Genomic DNA, 5,393 nt, shown 5'->3' with positions numbered 1-5,393 from the left:
ATACCCGGAAACACATCTACAAAAACTTCGTATAGGAATCCACAAAGAAACGATCCAATTGATCAAGATGCACAATGAGGATCGTATCCATACGATTTTGCACTTCTCGACAAATCTAATCTGTTTCGTTATTCTAAGTGGTTATTCTATTTTGGGTAATGAAGAACTTGTTATTCTTAACTCTTGGGTTCAAGAATTCCTATATAATTTAAGCGACACAATAAAAGCTTTTTCTATTCTTTTATTAACTGAGTTCTGTGTCGGATTCCATTCGCACCACGGTTGGGAACTAATGATTGGCTATATCTACAAAGATTTTGGATTTGCTCATAATGATCAAATTATATCTGTTCTTGCTTGTACCCTTCCAGTCATTCTAGATACAATTTTTAAATATTCGATCTTTCGTTATTTAAATCATGTATCGCCGTCACTTGTAGTTATTTATCATTCACTGACTGACTGAAAAATGATTCACGGATTCAATTAGAATCTTTCTTACTTTGTATATAAGCAAAGAATGCAAAGTCGTACTTACTTTACTCTTTCTACCCATCAGGGGAATACAATTCCTCCTCTATTTCAGTAAATTTTTTTTTTTTTCAGTAAAAGTAAATAGCAGAATCGTGGATAGGGAACTATACTAGTGACCTACCTAATTTTATTGTAGAAATTTTCGGGATCAATGATTGTACCATGCAAACTAGAAATACTTTTTCTTGGATAAAGGAGGAGATTACTCGATCCATTTCCGTATCGCTCATGATCTATATAATAACCGGGGCATCCATTTCAAATGCATATCCCATTTTTGCGCAGCAGGGGTATGAAAATCCACGAGAAGCAACTGGGCGTATTGTATGTGCCAATTGCCATTTAGCTAATAAACCCGTGGATATTGAGGTTCCACAAGCGGTACTTCCTGATACTGTATTTGAAGCGGTTGTTAGAATTCCTTATGATATGCAACTGAAACAAGTTCTTGCTAATGGTAAGAAAGGGGCTTTGAATGTGGGTGCTGTTCTTATTTTACCGGAGGGGTTTGAGTTAGCCCCACCTGATCGTATTTCGCCCGAGATGAAAGAAAAGATAGGCAATCTGTCTTTTCAGAACTACCGCCCCACTCAGAAAAATATTCTTGTGATAGGTCCTGTTCCTGGTCAAAAATATAGTGAAATCACCTTTCCTATTCTTTCCCCAGACCCTGCTAGTAATAAGGATGTTCATTTCTTAAAATATCCCATATACGTAGGCGGAAATAGGGGAAGGGGTCAGATTTATCCCGACGGGAACAAAAGTAACAATACAATTTATAATGCTACGGCAACAGGTATAGTAAGCAAAATCATACGAAAAGAAAAAGGGGGGTACGAAATAACCATAACGGATGCATTGGATGGACATCAAGTGGTTGATATTATCCCCCCAGGACCAGAACTTCTTGTTTCAGAGGGTGAATCTATCAAACTTGATCAACCATTAACAAGTAATCCTAATGTGGGTGGATTTGGTCAGGGGGATGCAGAAATAGTACTTCAAGATCCACTACGTGTCCAAGGCCTTTTGTTCTTCTTGGCATCTATTGTTTTTGCACAAATCTTTTTGGTTCTTAAAAAGAAACAATTTGAAAAGGTTCAAGTGTCCGAAATGAATTTCTAGATCCGTGGATTTATCAACATCAAATTTGTAAAAAAGAACAAATTCTTCCTGGCAATTAGGTTAGGTATGATGAAAAAAGTATGAAAAGTCTTTTGCTTGTTTATATTCTTTCTCTAGGAATTACTTTTACCGCATTCAAAATCTGTATATTGTGAAGAAGACTATTTGTCTTTACCCCTTCTTTTCTTTTTTCAATCTAAATGGGAGGGGTGTAATTATATCCCTATTGTCAGATTGAAATGTCACAGAATGGGTTTTGTTTTCTAAATTCAATTTGATTAGATACTAAACATAAGATAAGTAAGCGGAGAATAGAAAGGAAGGATAAATGAGGGGAACAAATAATTACAGGGAGTATTCTTCGTCTTCCTAGCCTTCGGCACAAGAAAAGGATGTGTAAAATTCCTTTTCTTGTGTCGAAATAATAACAATTCCGGATCCCATTCGTCAAAGATTTCTATTCTTAGTTTATATTTTTCCAGATTTTTCAGAACCCTTTATTTTTTTAGATTTACTTATAATAGATAATAGATTATAATAGATAATAGAATAAGTAATAAAGTAATCGAATAAGTAATAAGGATAATATAATAAGTATAAAATAAGTATAAATAAGTATAAAATAAGTATAAGTATAAATAAGTATAATATAATATAATAAGTAATGGACAACCAAAAAAAAGAGAAGGAATCCTTTTTTTTATAAATATAAAATAGAAGCAAGGCGATGAACTTATAAAAAAATTTCAAACTTTGATGAAATACTAAAATAAATAGAGTAAGGTTAGACTAGTCTAGAAAGGGTTTGCTTGATATCTGGTCGACAGAAAAAAAAAAGAAATATTAAAATTAAATATTAAAATATTAAAATTAAATATTAAAAAAAATTAAATATTAAAATTAAATATATATTGTGATTGTGTCATCCAGGAAAAGGAAATTGAGTGATTCCTTTTTTTCTTCTAACCTTGAAAGTATCGATAGATACTATCGAAGAACAGATGCTATGAATCAATTAATCGAGTTCATTTTTCAAAAACATCATCGGAAAAAGTGATCTATTTGTTGTCATTTATATTTATACGAACAAAATATTATGATCATTAAGAATTCAACGGGACCCCTCCTCGCGAATCAGACAAAGAAAGAGGAGGCGGGCCCCGTTGAGTTCTTACACTTTCATGCCTATAACTTAGTTCATCCCATTATTACATATTACAGGGACGAACCCAATCCAGAATATGAACCATAAAAGAAAATACCTATTAAACCGATCACAGGAATACCAGTTACCGTACCTATTATCCAAAGAGGAATCCTTCCAGTAGTATCGGCCATTTATCCCGCTTCCCTCCACATTTCATCAAGTGGTCATGCTAAAGACATAAACAGTCATAGATAATTATGAGATGCAATCCTTCCGAATGGGATAAGAGAATTCCTACTATTATTTAGTATTCTACTACTCTTTTTTTCTTAATTGAAGAAATAATTGGAAAATAAAACAGCAAGTACAAAAATGAGTAATAACCCCCAGTAGAGACTGGTACGATTCAATTCAACATTTTGTTCGTTCGGGTTTGATTGTGTCATAGCTCTATAATTAATTCGGATTAGGTTTATCGTTGGATGAACTGCATTGCTGATATTGACCCCAAAAAAGAAACGGTAGGTACAGCTAGTCCGTGAACAGCCAACCATCGCACTGTAAAAATTGGATAGGTTCGATCTATGGTCATTGGGTCCTCCTAAAAAGATCTACTAAATTCATCGAGTTGTTCCAAAGAATCAAAACGGCCGGTTATTAATGGAATTCCTTGTCGGCTCTCTGTAAAATACTCGTTTGGACGAGGGCTTCCAAACACATCATAAGCTAAACCTGTGCTGACGAATAACCAACCCGCAATGAATAGGGAAGGTATAGTAATACTATGAATGATCCAGTATCGAATACTGGTAATAATATCAGCAAAAGAACGTTCTCCTGTGCTTCCAGACATGCTGAGCTCCGCATATTCTTGTAGGGGATCGATTCCGTAAAAGATGAGATCAGTAAACGGAAATTCACTGAAATTCAATCTTTGTGAGATCGTCAATATTGTACCAAAGGTATTTTTAGAGTATACCGAATCAGTATAGCTATCCTTCTTCTGACACAGCAACGCAATTTCAAACAGTATATCGACATGAAGTGCTAGATAATTTCTTTCTTCTTCTTGCTTGTCGATGTATAACCACGTATCATGCGATAGAAAATTCCTCAAATTCCTGGAATATAATATAGGGGATTCTATTATTGGTTTGGGGCTAGAAACGGAAGATCAGGTAACCCGTGAATCCAACAAGTTTATAATAATTCATGAAGGAAATTATCATATTTCCGCAAGTCAATTAGATGCGAAATCTAAAAATTGACTTTTTTTCGTAATTGCATAAGAGGTTTTGTTTTTTGTTGTAAGCCCTCCTTTTTTTATTTTAAGGAATTGCTTAGTCGTCTAGTAACAAGTAAGAGTAGTCGATAGTATTAGATATAGATAAAAAAAAGAGCAAGGAATAAAAAAAAAATTCTACTAATCAATATTTGTGAGGCGGCCTTTCTTGTATTCTTGTATTAGATCCAAAGGTTTTTTCTTGACCTAACTACAAAGATGATGAATCTATTTCTTTTTCTTTTCTACTCTTGTCCTGCCGCTCTATTTTTGTGAATACCGTTTAGAATGATTGATGAATCAAAAAATTTCAATTGAACTTATTCTTTCAATTGGTATTTTTGCTTATCCCCGTCTCTTTTAAAAATTGAAACTTAGGTAAGTGCTTTATAAACATATGTATAAAAAGAACATATTTCATTTAGCTCCTTCATGCCTACTCTAACTAGTTATTTCGGTTTTTTACTAGCGGCTTTAACTATAACCTCAGCTCTATTTATTGGTCTGAGTAAGATACGACTTATTTGAAAATTAATTGAATGAACGAACAATTAATAAAAACAAAGTTTTCTGTCCTATTCCATATATTCTATAGTTCCTTACCGTGTTAATTATCAATTATTAGTTATTGATATTCATGGGCAATAGAGATTAATATTTAGGGATAGATATTACCTTTCTTTTTCTCCTTTCAAATAAATTGAAATGATTGAAGTTTTTCTATTTGGAATCGTCTTAGGTCTAATTCCTATTACTTTGGCTGGATTATTCGTAACCGCATATTTACAATACATACGTGGTGATCAGTTGGACCTTTGATTAATTAACATCTCTTTTTTTGACTGACCCCTTTAATTTTAATTTAATTAATTTAATTCAAGGAGGTCAAATTCGAATTGCTGTTCAATTTTTTTTTTTTTTTTTTTTTTTTCAGTTCGGTGTAATTTTCGACTTAACAAGAGCGGAATCACGCTCTGTAGGATTTGAACCTACGACATTGGGTTTTGGAGACCCACGTTCTACCGAACTGAACTAAGAGCGCTTTCTTATCATAATAAATAAGACTGTAAAAAAGAGGATTCTTTTATTTTATAACCCCAATACATCGTGCACACCTATACTATCATATATCATATATAATATGAGAAAATGATAGATTATGTATGCTTAATTTTAATCAATCTAAAACTAAAATGGCTCCCTCCTTACTGCTCAAAGGAGAAGTAATAGGTAGGGATGACAGGATTTGAACCCGTGACATTTTGTACCCAAAACAAACGCGCTACCAAGCTGCGCTACATCCCT

The 5,393-nt window shown here is 33.4% G+C and overlaps 2 non-coding genes across 2 annotated transcripts; both read right to left on the bottom strand.

Annotated features, from left to right (window-relative positions):
* Nucleotides 1-5,056: 5,056 nt before the first annotated feature.
* On the bottom strand, nt 5,057-5,130 carry TRNAW-CCA (transfer RNA tryptophan (anticodon CCA)). Its single transcript has one exon. It is a non-coding gene; the product is annotated as a tRNA-Trp (tRNA).
* A 189-nt stretch (nt 5,131-5,319) lies between these two features.
* TRNAP-UGG (transfer RNA proline (anticodon UGG)) lies at nt 5,320-5,393 on the bottom strand. The gene has a single exon. It is a non-coding gene; the product is annotated as a tRNA-Pro (tRNA).

The sequence above is a fragment of the Durio zibethinus genome, unplaced genomic scaffold (genome assembly GCF_047325235.1).
Source record: "Durio zibethinus cultivar Kanyao isolate XHJ-2024 unplaced genomic scaffold, ASM4732523v1 HiC_scaffold_105, whole genome shotgun sequence".
Classification (NCBI taxonomy): domain Eukaryota; kingdom Viridiplantae; phylum Streptophyta; class Magnoliopsida; order Malvales; family Malvaceae; genus Durio; species Durio zibethinus.
Note: the sequence above shows the minus strand (reverse complement) of the source record. Positions and strands in the feature narration are given on the sequence as shown.